At 35.9% G+C, this 16,236-nt stretch overlaps 1 long non-coding RNA gene across 3 annotated transcripts in view; it reads left to right on the top strand.

The window, feature by feature from the left end:
• Positions 1-15,795, top strand: part of LOC143690139 (uncharacterized) — a 73,094-nt gene extending 57,299 nt beyond the window's left edge. For all 3 annotated transcript variants that reach the window (XR_013179008.1, XR_013179006.1, XR_013179007.1), the window contains 3 exons: positions 1,350-1,417; positions 13,944-13,994; positions 15,516-15,795. This is a non-coding gene — a long non-coding RNA (uncharacterized LOC143690139). The remainder of the gene's footprint in view (positions 1-1,349; positions 1,418-13,943; positions 13,995-15,515) is intronic.
• Positions 15,796-16,236: the final 441 nt, after the last annotated feature.

Here is a 16,236-nt window from a genome sequence, read left to right as displayed (position 1 = left end):
TGCTCAGAAATAAAGAAAAGTGAATACAGGTATATATTAAAACTTGTACCATGGTGCTCAGATTGACTTCAGTTAACAGTAAGTTAAAAGAATATCTAATAACAGCAGGTGCTTGATGTCTGATAAATCGAGAAGCTCAGAATCCAGTATGTTATTTGGATCATGGTTTTCAACATCCACTTTTTTTAAGTGCAGTCAGAAATACATGGATCATGTTATTTTATTTTTTTGTCACAATATTTTTTAAACACACAGAAGTTTCATCTTCTCTAAATGATGAAGGTTCATTACTTTGAAAAACACTGAATCTCACCACGTCTTTTCAAGTTGAAACACAGTGCAAGTGTTTGTACATATGACTCATATATAAAATTACGCTCTTTCATAGCCTAATAAATGTTCTAGTATCATTTTGGATAGGAATAATTTATAAAGATTAGAAGGAACAAAATAAAATCTTCCCTGGTGAATATTTAAGACAGAGATAATTTATTAGAAACAATTCCAACAACAACAACAACAAAAGACCAAAATTAAATTAGGCACTTTGTGCAATGGCTCTCAGTACTTGAAAAAAAATACTGATCCAGAGCAACCAAGACAAATATCGTTTAAACAAATTAAATATGGTCAGACTTTTAAAATATATCAGATTTTAATACCACTGTGTGTCAATATAATTTACAATAATATAATTTGGATATTAGATGTACTTTTCAATGTCATAATAATGGAGGAGATAAACTAAATATTTTAAAAACTTTCTTAGGTGAAATAGATTAGATAGTTAAAATAACTTCATTTAAAACACTTTTTGGTCTAATTTCTTTTCATTTCATAAACATTGTTTTGATGATGAAATATTTATTACTAAGTGTTTTATAATGTTAAATTTTACATAATGACAGTAAAAAAAATAAGACTCCTAAATAAAGACAAATAACTTTGTTTCTGTGAAACAGGTATCTTTTAGCTTTTATTAGGCTTGTAGGAAACTTATGTTAACTCACTAGTTTTAACTAAAAGATTGCAATTCAGATTATTGCAAAGACTCTTTCCTAGTTAAGAAATTTTCCTGGATAAATGAAACTTTTGAATATATAAACTCTATTATACCAATCTGATATTTTTGGTATGAGATATACCATGTGCATGTTTTTCCCTCTTTTGCCTGTGGAGATTCGAATAGAAAGAGTAATGCTGCTGTGTGTGGGTGGTTGGGTTTGAACAGGAGTCATTGCTGTCCATCTTCTAATTGGCTGTAGGATTTGGAAATATTATTGAACATAGGTTCTAGAAGTGATCATGGGCAGGCTCTGCCTTAGTTATAACCATTTAATGTTTTGCAGCACTCAAGGATGGCATTTACATGATTTATCCAAGTTACCAAGGACTGGCTGTCAAGCAACCAAACCTTGTAAGTAGCAACATCATAGCTAACACTACTGCAGCCTCTAGGTTAGCTTGCCACACTTTCTTGGATTTGGGTTTAGAAAGTTTTGTACTTATACATTCAATATAAGTAGACTCATCATGGTGTAGGCTCCCTGCAAGCCTAGTCCTACAAGATGAAATCAAAGTGGAGGGGTAGATGACAAGCAACACAGGCGTGTAACACTATATTAGTTTGCTAATGCTGCAGGAATAAATTACCACAAATGTAATGGTTTTAAATAATGCATATGTATTATTTTATAGTTCTGTAGATCAGAAATCTGACATGAGTCTTACTGAACTAAATCACAATATTCAGTAGGACTGAATTCTTTTCTAATACTCTAGGGAGAATTCATCACCTTGTCTTTTCTGACTTCTAGAAGTCATCCACATTCCTTGTCTATGTTCCCCTTTCTCCATCTTCAAAAACAGCAACACTGCATCCCTCTGACCTTTCTTTCATAGTTGCATCTCCCTCTGACTCTTCTTCTCCCTCCTTTTTTACGGTTTTGAGGACCCTTATCCTTACATTGGACCCACCTATATTATCCCCAGGGTAATCTTATTTTAAAGATAGTTAATTAGCAACCTTAATGCCATCTGCAATCAATTTCCCTTTGCCATGTGTGCTGGTGTGAAAGGATGTATGTACCCTAGAAAAGCCATGTCTTAATCAAAATCCCATTTCATAAAGGTGGAATCATCCCTATTCAATACTGTATGTTTGAAACTGAACTTAGATCATCTCTCTGGAGATATGATTTAATCAAGAGTGGTTGTTAAACTGGATTAGGTGACATGTCTCCACCCATTTGGGTGGGTCTTGATTAGTTTCTGAAGTCCTATAAAAGAGGAAACATTTTGAAGAATGAGAAATTTGGAGAGACCAGAGAATGCTGAAACATCATGAAGCAGAGAGTCCATGAGCCAGCAACCTTTGGAGATGAGGAAAGAAAATGCCTCCCAGGGAGCTTCATGAAACCAGAAGCCAGGAGAGAAAGCTAGCAGATGATGCCATGTTCACCATGTGCCCTTCCAGCTGAGAGAGAAGCCCTGACTGTGTTTTCTATGTGTCTTTTCTCACTTGAGAGAGAAACCCTGAACTTCATCGGCCTTCTTGAACCAAGGTGTCTTTCCCTGCATGCCTTAGATTGCACATTTCTATAGACTTGTTTTAATTGAGACATTTTCTCAGCATTAGAGCTGTAAACTAGCAACTTATTAAATTTCCCTTGTTAAAAGCCATTGTGTTTCTGGTGTATTGCATTCTTCCAGCTAGCAAACTAGAACAGATTTGGTACCGGAGAGTGGGCTGCTGCTGCTGTTTGCAAATACCAGATATGTTGGAACAGTTTTTAGATGGCTAAGGGGAAGATTTTAGAGGAACTATGAAGAAAATGATGAAGAAGTCCTGGAGTGTTTGAAGAGACTGTTGGTGTAAACGGAACCACTGCCAATCTGGACAGAGGGGGTCACAAAAGGGACAAATTGGGGTTTGCAGAGTGAGAACCATGGAAGCTTGGATCTGAAGCCAAGAAACCTCGCCCAACAGAGTGGACTCACCCATATACATGGAGACAGTTTTTGCCCTGAGGGCAGAGGATGAGGCTCCCATCTCATTGCAGTGGAAGAGTTGTGCTGCCTCAGGCCTTTGAGAAGACACAGCATGCTCCTTGGGGACTGGGAGCTGCCACCACATGGAGGGGTTTGAGTGTGTGCCCTGGAAATGGCAGAGAGCCTAGGGGTGGCCCCGATGCCTGGAAAGAGTGGAGCCAAGAAAAAGGTGGTCTCCTCAATGTTCCCTGAGGTTGATTTGGAAAGAGGCAGGCCACTGCGTAGGCCCTTGGAAAGGCTGGGACTAGCCACTTTCTAAAGCTGAAGGATAAATGACTTTCAGACTTTGAAATCCAATGGTGTTTGCCCTGCAGGGTTTCCTTCCAGTTTCTCCCTATGGAGATCCTGTGACTGTCCCTCCTTTGCATATTGGCACCAGACAATTTCTTTTGAGATTCATAGGTCCATAGCCAGAAGAGAATTTATGCCACTTTAATATCATTTAAGGTGATGTATATAACTGGCAAGGTGACAAGGGGTGGACATGTGGTAGTTAGGTTCAGATGTCAACTTGGCCAGGTGAAGGTGCCTACTTCTGTTGCTGTGGGCATGAGCCAATGGTACTTGAACCTCATCTGTTGCTCATTACATCTGCAGTTGGCGAAGAGGCATGCCTGCTGCACTGAACAATGTTTGATTTAATTGGCTGGTGCTTAAATGAGAGCTCAACATAGCACAGCCCAAGCAGCTCAGCATACCTCATCTCAGTACTTGCAGCTCAGCTCAGGCCTTTGGAGAAGCAGAAAAGAATTATCCCGGGGAAAGGTGTTGGAACCCAGAGGCCTGGGGAGAAGGCCAGCAGAGATCACCCTGTGCCTTCCCACATAAGAAAAAAAGAACCTTAGTTGAGAGTTAGCTGCCTTTCCTCTGATGAACTAATGAAATAAATCCCCTTTTATTAAAAGCCAGTCACCACTGGTGTGTTGCATTCTGGCAGCTAGCAAACTAGAACAGCATGTAAACTAGCAAATTCACAGTTAGTGGGGATGAGGACATGGGCTCTTACGGGGAGGGGCATAATTCTGCCTACCACAGTCATCCTGGTTTGGAGGAGCCAATTTCATGCCACAGGTCTGACGCTGTCTCCTAAGGGTGGGGGAAGGGGCTGAAATTCTCAAGCCTCATCAGAATCAGGGAGATGGATAAGAAACTACCTCTTGGCACCTCCCTTAAGATAGAGCGATGGGGTAGAAATGACTCCTCACTAGAATGCCTATCTATCCAGGGGGATCACCAGGCATTCCTCCAAATCTTATATAAGCCTGAGGTTGAGCTTTCCTTGTTACATGTGCAGAGTTGTTAGGATGCTATGGTAGAGCTCTTACTCTATATTGGCATCTTAGTGATTCACTCTGGCTATAATTGACACATGCATAATGGAAAGATTCTAAGTGTTTTTGTTTGACTGGTTGGTTGTTTTTGTTTTGCTTTTATGTATGGTTGGAATATGGGGGGGGGGGGTCAGCAGAGTATATAGCTCTCGTCACCAAATCAGTATATCACTCCTCTTCCCTAATACGCATTCATTATTATTCCTTCTGTCTCTTGTTATCCCTCAATTAATGTCATTATAGTCAGCATTTTTTCCTGCTAAAATTTTAACCTTTCAGATAGGGTTTCCCTGATTTCATATGTTAAATTTTAGCTGTTCTCTCCAATTTGGCATTCCCTATTCTGCTCCATTTTTTAATAAAAGGACACTACTTGATTTTTAATTTTAGATGTATGCATGTAAGCTCATTCCCCTAAAAGAATGTAAGTTCCTTAAAAATGAAGACTTACTCTAAATCACTGCTGTATATTTGAATGGATTTATTAATAGCCATTTCTCCGAAGGTTTCTGAGATTGCAACATAATGGGTTAGGTCTGTATACCTTCTCATTAAAAACAAACATTTATAATCATAGCACAGGGTCTCTGGAAAAGTTTTCCATATGAAGTTTGCTGCCACATTTAGCCCCATCTGATTCTTGGCATGTGGGAATGCATGCCTGGTATCTTTGCTTGAGTTGCCAGACAATGTATCACAAACTGGGTGCATTAAAACAACAGTAATGTATTGTCTCAGAGTTCTTGGAGCTAGAAGTCCAAGATCAAGGTGTCAGTAGGGCCATATCTCCTCTGAAGTTCTGTAGAGAAGACACTGTTCCATGTCTCTCTCTCCTACTTTCTGGTGGTGGCCAAAAGTCCCTGTCATTTCTTAGTTTTCAGCACTTGATCTATACCTCAGTTTTCAAATGGTGATCTCCCCTGTATATCTGTCTGTGGCTCCTCTCCCTTTCTTGTAACCCAATCATATTGGATTAAGGTCCATCCCACTCCAGTATGATCTCATTGTAACTTGCTAACTCTATCTGTAACAACACTATGTCCAAATAAGGTCACATTCTGAGGCACTGGGGATTAGAACTTCAACATATATTTTGGAGGGGATCATAATTCAATTCATAAAACCTATAAGAGGAAAAATAGTTTCATGATAACCTTCAAATGATATTTTCTTTGTGTAGGATGTCCTGGTTTTAAGATATTTGTTCAATTTGTTAAAATGTTGTGCCCAAAATACATAGATTTAAAATACCAATAATAGGTTTATGATCTCTTTAATTGTTTTGTTCTAGCTGAATTCTAATTTTTATACTCAAATTGTTTCCTTTCATTCAAGAAGTTTGGGTTCTTGCTGGAGAATCTCTCTGCTCACCGTAATTACCAAGGAGAGCTTGACAAACATGCTCTGGTGTGATTACTGGCTGCTTTGGGAAAACAGGTCTGAGATGGCAGAGGAGCAAAGAAGCGAAGTGTCAAAAATTGGTCATAATATTTCACAGGATGGGGAGCCAGATGTGGTTCACGATGAGATCATGGGGTGTTTCTCAGTATACTGCAGGCTCTTTGTGCACACAGACTCTGACTTCCCTTGTCCCATATTTATGATCAGGTCATCAGAACTGGTCCCCCTAAGATGAAAGTTATTTCTCACTCAGAGACCAAGTTCATATGTAAGAATTTTGAAAAATATGGTTAGAGTATAAAAATGCTAATTTTGGAGTGTGTAGGTCTTCAAAAAGTTATGCTCTTCTTTATTTGCATTTAATCCTAGGGGACCTAGTTTGATGATAGCACATTAAAATACTGTCTGAGATATTACTAATTCAGTAAAAGAAAGAGGCTGAGAGAGGAGGTGAATGAAAGGAAGACAATTAAATCCATAATGATTTATATATGAAATGCATCCTCCCATTGCATCAATGTGCTCTCCTCTCACTGACTGACCTGAATCTGTGTTGTTAGGTATTAAAGAAAAGGGTGATTTCTTCTCATTTCATCCTGTCATCACACAATAGCTGCTATTTCTGGCCTCTTTATTGCTTGGCAAAAGGAAGAGGGAACATTAAAAGAAATTGGCATAATGTTACATGAAAAATGCTTGAATAATCTGCCATCAGAGCTTTCTATGTGTCCCATGCCCAGAAATCATCTCTCTTATGGGTAGGTTAATGACAGGAGTTCCATCATTAAAACCCCCCATTTGCTCTTATCTCTTTTGGTTGGTTATTCCCAACTCTTCACCAGGACCTGACTTCTTGCAATGCAACCTCTATAGCCCTTTCAATAGGATAATTTTCAACTCATTATATGGTCTGAAAGAAGACTAAGACTCCTGAAGAATCATCCAATAGTACAAGGTCATAAATTAGTATATGATCAATTGTTAAATGAATGATGAAAATCAGTATGATTAGAAGGTAATTGATAATTGTAAAAGACAGACACAATAATTAATTGGCAACTGATATGTTAGTCACATTTTATATCACGTATGATATTTTGTTTGAGGTTTACTTTGTATCTAGCTGACTTTGTCCAAATTAACAACTGAAAAAAATAGACACAAAATGGTAACACCAGCTAAGCAAAATAACTTTGAAATATGTATTGTAATAAGCTACCTCACTAAGCCCTATTTTTCCAGAGGAATATTTGAGAGCTTCTATAAGACAAATTGAAACTGTGATTATGATAATAGTAAGCCATACTAACAAGTCTAATGTTTAATTAATTTTTAATTAAAATAATGCTCAATAATGGTGAATAGTAATTAAAAATCATGAATCTAAAAATGGATTCTATTCTAAACATTCAGGAAAAGAGTTGCAAAAATAATATGTTATGATAAATTAAACTGATGCATACATAAAACATTTAACAAATCTGGCTGTAGAAAAATTGGACCAAGCAAAATGATAGGGCTTTCCACAGCTCTGCCAAGATCAAACAGGTGTGGGTCTTGAGTATTTATACCCTATGGCACCACAGGATTGATGACACTGTGGGAGCAACAATGCCTACCTGACCAAAAAGAAGAAAAGAAATGTAACGAAATATGGTATCAGTGGCTAAAAGATTTCAAATAGAGCTGAGGGGCTATTTCTTGAGGTTATTCTTATGCAAGCTTCAGCTAAACATTGCTAATTGCCATGGTATGCCAAACCCCAACCAACACTATTCCCATAAACACTAAAGAATGCCCAGGGCTCTAACTCAGACTCTATAAAAGTTTTATTCACTGTTTTAATTTGGTTAATGCTGCCAGAAATGCAATATATCAGAAATGACTTGGCTTTTATAAAGGAAATGTATTAAGTTACAAGTTTGCAGTTCTAAAGCAATAAAGATGTCCAAACTAAGGCATCCAGAAAAAAAAGACTCAAGTAAGGCTTATCTGAGAAGGTACATGACTGTCGTCTGCTGGTCCTTTGCCTTCTGGTTTCGAAGAGCTTTCCCGGGGGCATTTTTTTCTTCATCTCCTAATATCTCTGTCTGTGTTGGCACTGAGCTTTTCCCTAAATGGTTTGAATGTACTTTGAAATGTATCACTTTTTTGTATAGACATTATATTTCACAATAAAAAATATTTTTAAAATGACCATAAAGTTCATACCATATTACATTTTAGAAAATCTCTCTGAGTTCTACATGCTACATAGTTTTACTCCATGGCCAGAGTTACTTATTCCAGGGTGAACTTTTGAACAAAGTTAGACAGATTAGATTTTCTGCTAGGAAATGGAATTGAATGACAGAGCTTGAGTCTGTCAAACTTTGGTGAGTACACGGGGTGTAAGTTCAGATAGATCTAAGCCAAAAGACTACCTCATGACAAGCCTAATAATATGGCTGAGGATGTTATGGAGCATCAAAGATGTACCTCACAGAAGAAGGTGAACGATCCATAGAAAGGATTTTAGAGTGGTCCAGGATAGGGAATGACACTGAGAGAATTCCTAGAGCCAGTGAAATCTTAATGCAACTTTTAAACGGTTGTGATTCTCTTAAAACAAATCTCCCTTTCGTAAGTAAATTAGAATATATATGTTGCAGAAAAATGTCCCTTATGACACCTTAAAAGAAATGAAAATAGGCAATTTTGAACATAATTAAGGAACTAGAGGGCCAGTTTTCATGGATTTTTATTTAAAGGAATAAAAAAATGGATTTCAGACTTTAGGCAGGATAAGAAGCTCTAGGGTTTCAATCCCTCACAGTCTTTGAGCAGTTACCCAAAACTGGCAAAGCCATCTTCCTCAAAACCCCTGAAAACAGTTAACGAGCAGCAGATTCTGGGTGAATCCCAAATCAAGAACACACAACTTACAACTAGAAGTAAAAGCTCATATAGGGCGGGCAACAGTGACTCAGTGGCAGAATTCTCGCCTGACATGCCGGAGACCTGGGTTTGATTCCCAGAGCTTGCCCATGCTGAAAAAAAAAAACAAAAACAAAAAACCATCATATCACCCCTTGCTGGCCCTTCTTTCACTTCCTCCATCGATGAGTCTTATTGTGGGTCTCTAGCCCTCTCCCAGGGATTGGGAGAGCAGAGCAACTGCTGCGCGAATACAGTACCTGTTTGTGGGTGCCAGTCTATCAGGTGGCAGCCTGAAAGAGTGAGCCAGGACGCCTGTCTCTGAACTTGTCCTGTAGACAGAAACTGCTGAGACCAGCTCAAGCAGCTTAAGAAACAATTAAGTTGCAGCAAGGATTACAGCTTTAAGACACATAATAAAGTACCTTGGAGGGGGATTCTATTTCATAGGAAGTAGAGGAAGTGTTCGGATTCCTGTAACAGGGAAATTCCTCAGGGCACAAGCACAGGTCCAGTGCAAGACACAGGTTCAGAGAAAATGGAGAGGACCCCTACTTTAGTTTCAGGCTGATCTTTTTGATAGGTGGGATAAACTTTGAAGGAGAGCAAAAGCTAACATATAGCTAATTTGGGAAGTCATTAAAAGGAGTGTTTTTCTGTTTTGTTTTTGGCTCCCACCACTCAAGGCAATTTGTCATATCAGAATCTGGATACAAACATAAGGAGCAGACAGCTGAGAGACTAAATGCCATAATTAAAATATTAAGATATACAGTGTGTAACAGAAGATTACAAGACAAACTAGAAGAAAAAAGGTAATAATAGCCCATCCAAAGGAACAAGAGAAAACATCAGAAACAAAAATGAAAACCAGACTTTGAAGGCACCAGGCAAACACTGTTAAAAAATGACCTTCATGTGCACTGAAAAAAGGCTGGTAAAAAAGGACAGATATTGTGCGATCTCACTAATGTGAAATAATTCAAATAAACAAGCTCACAGAGTCAGAATGTAGAATGAAGTTTACTATGGGGCAGAGTGGGTATAGAGAAAGGGAAGTTAAGACAGATTGTACAGGGTTCCTATTCAGAATGACGGAAATGTTTTGGTGATGCATAGTGGTGACGGTAGCACAACACTGTGAACATAATTAAAACGACTGAAATATATATATGAATGTGATCAGTCAGGGAAATGTTAGATCCTACTTATGGTAACAGAATAAAAAACTTAAAATACCTATGGAAGTACACTATGCAAACAGTAAACCTTAAATTGAACTATAGACTATGGTTAACAGTACAATTATAAAAATATGCTGTCATCAGTTGTAACAAATATTCCATATCAGTGCAAGATGTTAATAATAGGGCGGCACATGGGAATCCTGTATTTTATACGTGGTTGCTTTGTAAACTCACAACTTCTCTAACAAAGAAAAAAAATTACCTTCAAAATGCTCAAAGAGATAAAGGAAAACATTGAAAAGAACAAAAGGAACGCAGGAAAATTAGGAGTGAACACTATGAAAGTGTCAATAATGAGCTAGAAATAAAATAGAATACTGAAGACCTTAATAACTGAAGTTCAAAAATTTCCAGAGGGTTTCAGCAGTGGAGTAGAGTTAACAGAGGGAAATAAAATCAGTGAACTTGAAGACAAGATAAGTGAAGTGATTCAGACTAACAAGGAGAAAGAAAACAGGATGAAAATATAAACTGAACAAAGCCTAGGGGACACAATCAAGTGTACCAATAAATGCAGTGTAGGAATTCAGGAGGAGAGAAAAGAGAGGAGGGGAAGTAAAGAATGTTCAAAGATATGATGGCAGGAAACTTCCCAAATTTAATAAAAGACATCAATATGCACATTCAAGAATCCCAGCAAAACCCAGCAGTATAAACATGAAGAGAACCACACTCACATACGTTTTATTAAAACTACTGAATGCCAAAGGTAAGGAGAGAGATATGAAAAATATAAGAGAAAAGCAAAATATTATGTACAAAGGAGTCCCGATAAGATTAAATGCTAATTTCACATCATATGGATGCAAGAAGACAGTGGTAAAAATACATAATGTGCTGAAAGAAAATAACTACCAATCACTAATTTTATATCCAGAAAGACTTATTCAGAAATGAGAGGGCAATTAAGACATTCTCTGACAAATAAAAGCTGAGGGATTTTTGTCACCAGTAGGGCTTCTTTACAATCATTGGTAAAGGAAATTCTTCAGACTGAAAGGAAATGATACTAAACAGTGGAACAAGGAAGCATAAGGAAACAAAGATTTCCAATAAAGGTGACCATATAGATAATTGTAAATAACAGTACTATTAATTGTATTTCCTTATATACTATACTTTTTACTTCTACAGATTCTGAAATACAAATACATAAAAAGTAATGATAAATCTTTAGTTTCAAACATACAATATACAAAAATAATTTGTAACAAGTATAACAAAAAGCTGGGATAATGCAGGAACAGTGTTTGTGTATGTTATCGAGGTTAAGCTGGTTTCAGTTCAGATGTGACTGTTATAATTTAAGATGTTAAACTTAAACCCAATGGTAACCACAAAGAAAATATTAACAGAAGGAAAAGATAAGGGACTCCAAATGGCACATTATGAAAGATCAAATGACTAAATATGAAAGTAGGCACTGATAGAAGAACTGAGGGACAAAAAGTTCTGGTTTACAAAAACCAAATAACAAAACGCCAGAAGAATGTCCTGTATTATCAGTAGTTACTTTAAATGAGTTGAACTCTCCAGTCAAAATGTAGATATTGGCAGAATAGATAAAAAAACATGACTGTTTATGAGACTATCTTTAAATTGAAAGACACAAGTAGGTTGCTAGTGAATGGATGAAAAAATATGTATCAGTCAAATAGTCACTAACAGAGCTGGGGTAGCTATACTTAATATCATATAAAATAGAATTTAAGACAAAAAAATATTATAAGGAACAATGAGGATCACTATACTTATAAAGGGGTTAATTCAACAAGAAGGCATAAAAATTATAAATAGATACATACCTAACAGCATGGTTCTAAAATACGTGAAAGAAAAATTGACAGATTTGAAGGGAAAAATAAAGAATTCTATATTAACAGCTGGATATTTCAGTATACTACCTTCAATGATAGTTAAAACATCTAGAGAGAAGATTGATAAGGAAATAAAAGCTTTGAATGATACTATAAACCAACTAGGCCTAAGAGGGATATATAGCACACTTCACCCAGCAACAGCAGAAGGCAAATTCTTCTTTAGTACTCATGGGTAATTCTCCAGGATAGACATATGCTAAATCACAAAACAAGCCTCCATAAATTTTAAAATACTGAAATCAAATCATGTATCTTCTCTGACCATGAGGCTTCATTGACCCTTTATAAGTATAGTGATCCTTATTGTTCCTTATAATATTTTTTGTCTTAAATTCTATTTTATATGATATTAAGTATAGCTACCCCAGCTCTGTCAGTGACTGTTTGCCTGATACATATTTCAGTGACTTTTTGCCTGATACTGGAAAATTCATAAATATAGGAATTAAATGATGGTTTAAACATTCAATGGGCCAAAGAAGAAATCACAGAGAAATTAGGAAATATCTTAAGGTGACTATAAATGAATACAACATACCAAAATTTATGGGATAAAGCAAAAGTAGTGCTGAAAGGGAAATTTATAGCCCAAAATTCTTACATTACTCAAAGAAGAAAAACTCAAATTACAAGCCTAACCTCACAACTAGAGGACCTTAAAGAAGTTAAATGAATTATAGCAAAAGCAAGAAGAGGAAGTAAATAACAAAGATAAGCCTGGAGATAGTGAAACAGAGAATAAGAAATAATAGCAAGTATCAATGAAAGGAAAAGTTGATTCTTTGAAAACATCAATAAAATCAACAAGCCTTTAGCTAGATAGACCAAAATAAATAAAATAAATAGAGAGGACTCAATTAACCGAAATCAAAAACGAAAGGGGGAAACATAACTACTGATTCCATATAAATAAAAAATGATTATAAGAGGATACTATGAACAGCTGTATGCCAACAAATTAGATGGCCTAGATGAACCAGACAAATTCCCAGAAATACCTAAGTTACCTACCCTGAATCAAGAAGAAATAGATCTCAACAGATGGATAAAAAGTTAAGAGATTGAATCAGTAATCCAAAACCTCAGAACAAAGAAATGGTCAGGACCAAATGGCTGAACTGGTGAATTTTACCAAGCATTCCAAAAAGAATTAACATCAGTCTGACTCAGACTCTTCCAAAAAACTGAAGAAGAAACAATACTTCCTAAAGCATTCCCTATATAAAGAAATCCTGCAACTCAATAATACCCTGACAAACAACCCAATTAAAAAATGGTCCAATTGTTTGAATAGACCATCCTCCAAAGAAGACATAGAAATTGCCAATAAGCATATGAAAAGATGCTCAGCATCATTAGGCATTATGGAAATGCACATCAATACAACAATGTTAACTATGCACTACAGTCAATGATAGAATATTTTTTCATCAATTGTAAAAAGGTACCAAACTAATGCAAAGTACTAATGGAAGGGAGCACTTTGTATGTGGGAGGGGGGATATATAGAAACTCTCTACTTCATGCATGATTTTTCGGTAAACCTGCAACTTCTGTAATAAAAATAATAAACTTCATAGGAATATTCAGGCTAAAGTACCATCGAGGGGCTCCTGCATTGGCATGAGTCTGTTTGAATAGATTTTGGTAAATGAACATTGGCCTAATCATGTGTTTATAATCACTTGAATGAAATATTATTGTTAAATCATTAAAATTTTTGAATATCCTACATATTCCTGCTTTTTTCCTAAGAAAATATATGAGGTCTTATATTCTATAGAGAGGAATTATTTTTAATTTGACACTTTAATATGCTGAGTTTTGTATATTTAACTTTCTGAGTTAAAATCTGTGTGTGGCATTAAACCAGGCTAAAGTACCTGGTATTGGAATCTTATATTAAATACCCATAGGTCATTAAAAAATAAGCTGGGTTATTTCTGTATTCTAGCAATCATTTCGTGTTCAATCATGTGATTGATGAAATCTCCCAGGAATAGATATAAACCGACAGACCTTAAATTGATGTTTCATGAAAATATACCTTAGATACACCTAAAAAGGTGTTTTCAATATGACATCAGACATTAACATGCTATCTTTATGACTTATAGCTTAAAAGATTCAAACATATGTCTAGAGAAGACAAGATCTCAAATTATGAGGTATGTTTTAACTCTTACTTGATATTCTTATCCTGACTCTAATTATTTCTCTGCATTTTCCCTTGTAAAACCAATCATCATTTAATTTCACCTTTCCCTTGGTACATCTATCACATCTTTTCTTTTTGCTCATACTACTGATAATGTAATCTAGATGGTTCTCTACCTCAAACGTGTAAAAATAAATCAGTGTCCTAAGTGTTCTGCTGATGCCAGTATATTCCTGTTTTATATATTCCATAAATTACGTATATTCCTATGATATCTTGATTATAATTTCCTTTTCAAAACCTAAGGGGGAGATTTTCTCCATAAATTTCCATATAAATGTTAGTTTACCTATAAAGGAAGCAATTCTTTTGAGAGGACATGCACATACATGAGTATATGGCAGGCATGGAGTGGGAAATATTCATGTATGCTTAGAAAATGGCTATATAATAAATAGACAATGCCTTTTTCTGGATGCCATGTAGCCTTAAGAAGAAGGATTTTTTCTCTTAAATCTATCCATCATTGTGGATAAGAAAGTATTGGCCTGGAGATAAATTTGGAATTTGAGTGAGGTGAACGACTGAATATTTTAGATTTGGAAAAGTCTAAATTCTAGACTTCAGCACCTCAGGAGGGAAGGCATGAAGACAAATCTGAGAAACTTGGAAGAATACAATCTGAAGTGTATAAACAGAAGAGAGAGATTTAAGAATTAAGAACAGAAATATCTAATACTATATTTTAGAATAATTAAATTACTTATTTAAAAATGTTTAATTGAACATCTACTATATGTTAGATAATGCTTTTTTTTTTAGATGTTTTGAGAACAATGTCAAATTCCTGACATCCTACAGATTGCATTCCAGTACATTAGGAAGCCAATAAAGAAATGCATAAGTAAAATATATAGTATGTTCAATGCTGATATTTGTACAGAGAAAAATAAAGCTAGGAAGAAGAATTACAAATGCCCATGTAAGTAATTTTGAAATTTTAAGTTTGGAACCAGGGAAAGCCACACTGAAAAGTTGACATTTTGCAAACACACCCAAAGAAAATGAGAGATTACACTACGTGGTTATTATCTGGGGAAAAAGCATTCCAGAACAGGAAATGTAATAACAAAGACTTTGAATTGGGAAAATGCCCAAGAGTAAAAATATCATGAGGAGGACAGAATGGCTGAACTAGGGTAAACATGGGCAAGAGAGATGATAAGATACAATGTTACAGAGTTAATGGTTGGAGAGGAGCATATATTTGCTGGTAAATTTTGAGGGGTTGACTTTAACACTGGGATAGGAAATTATTGGATGATTTTGAGCAGAGGAGTGAGACATTATGGCTCATATTTTACAGCATCTCTCTTAGTATTGTATTGAGAATAGATTGACATTGGAAAAGGGCAGAGAAAATGAGATAGGATTTTGCAATATTCTGAGTAAAATATTATAGTTAACTTCTACTAGAGTGATGGCAGTAGATGTGGTGAAAAATGTTCATATACATTTTCTATTTTTAAAGGTGAGCCAACAGGACTCTTAATGCATTGGATAAGTAAAGAGAGATAAAAAAGGTGTCAAAAATAATTGCAGAAATTTTGACTTGAGCATCTAGAATGATGGATTTGATATCAGCTGAAATGAAGAATGCTAAAGGAGGAGCAGGTTGAAGGTATATCAGTGGATCAGTTATGGACATATAAAGTTTTACCTGCCATCTAAATTTTTTGAGGATGAAATTGAATATATGATCCTAGATTTCAGGGGAGAGGTCAAAGCTTCAAATATAAAATAAATCTAAATTGGCAGTAATCAATCCATGAGACTTAACTAACGAGAAAGTCACTTTGGTGAGAAAATAAAATTGGTCCAGAACCTTAAATATTAAGTTTGGAAGAGCAGGATGAATTGGTAAAGAAGGCAGAAAAGGGAGAAACAAAGGAATAAAATTTAATATAGTGTCCTGGAAGAAAAGTTGTGATTGTTTGAAGCTGTATGTATCCCAGAGAAATATGCTCTTAAATTTAAGCCATTCCCATGGGTGAACCCATTGTAAATAAGACCTTTTCATGCTGTTACTTCAGCTAAGGTGTGGCTCAGCTTAGTCAGGAAGGGTCTTAATTCTACTACTGGAGTCCTCTATAATGGAATGAATTCAGCCATAGAGAGAGAAAGTCACAGATTTCAGTAAGAAGCTGAAATCAACAAAACCCAGAAGAGAAGGGAGAGACTAGGAGAAGCTA

Source organism: Tamandua tetradactyla, chromosome 7 (assembly GCF_023851605.1).
Source record: "Tamandua tetradactyla isolate mTamTet1 chromosome 7, mTamTet1.pri, whole genome shotgun sequence".
In the NCBI taxonomy this organism is placed as follows: domain Eukaryota; kingdom Metazoa; phylum Chordata; class Mammalia; order Pilosa; family Myrmecophagidae; genus Tamandua; species Tamandua tetradactyla.
The sequence above is the reverse complement of the archived record's forward strand: the minus strand, read 5'-3'. Positions and strand labels throughout refer to the sequence as shown.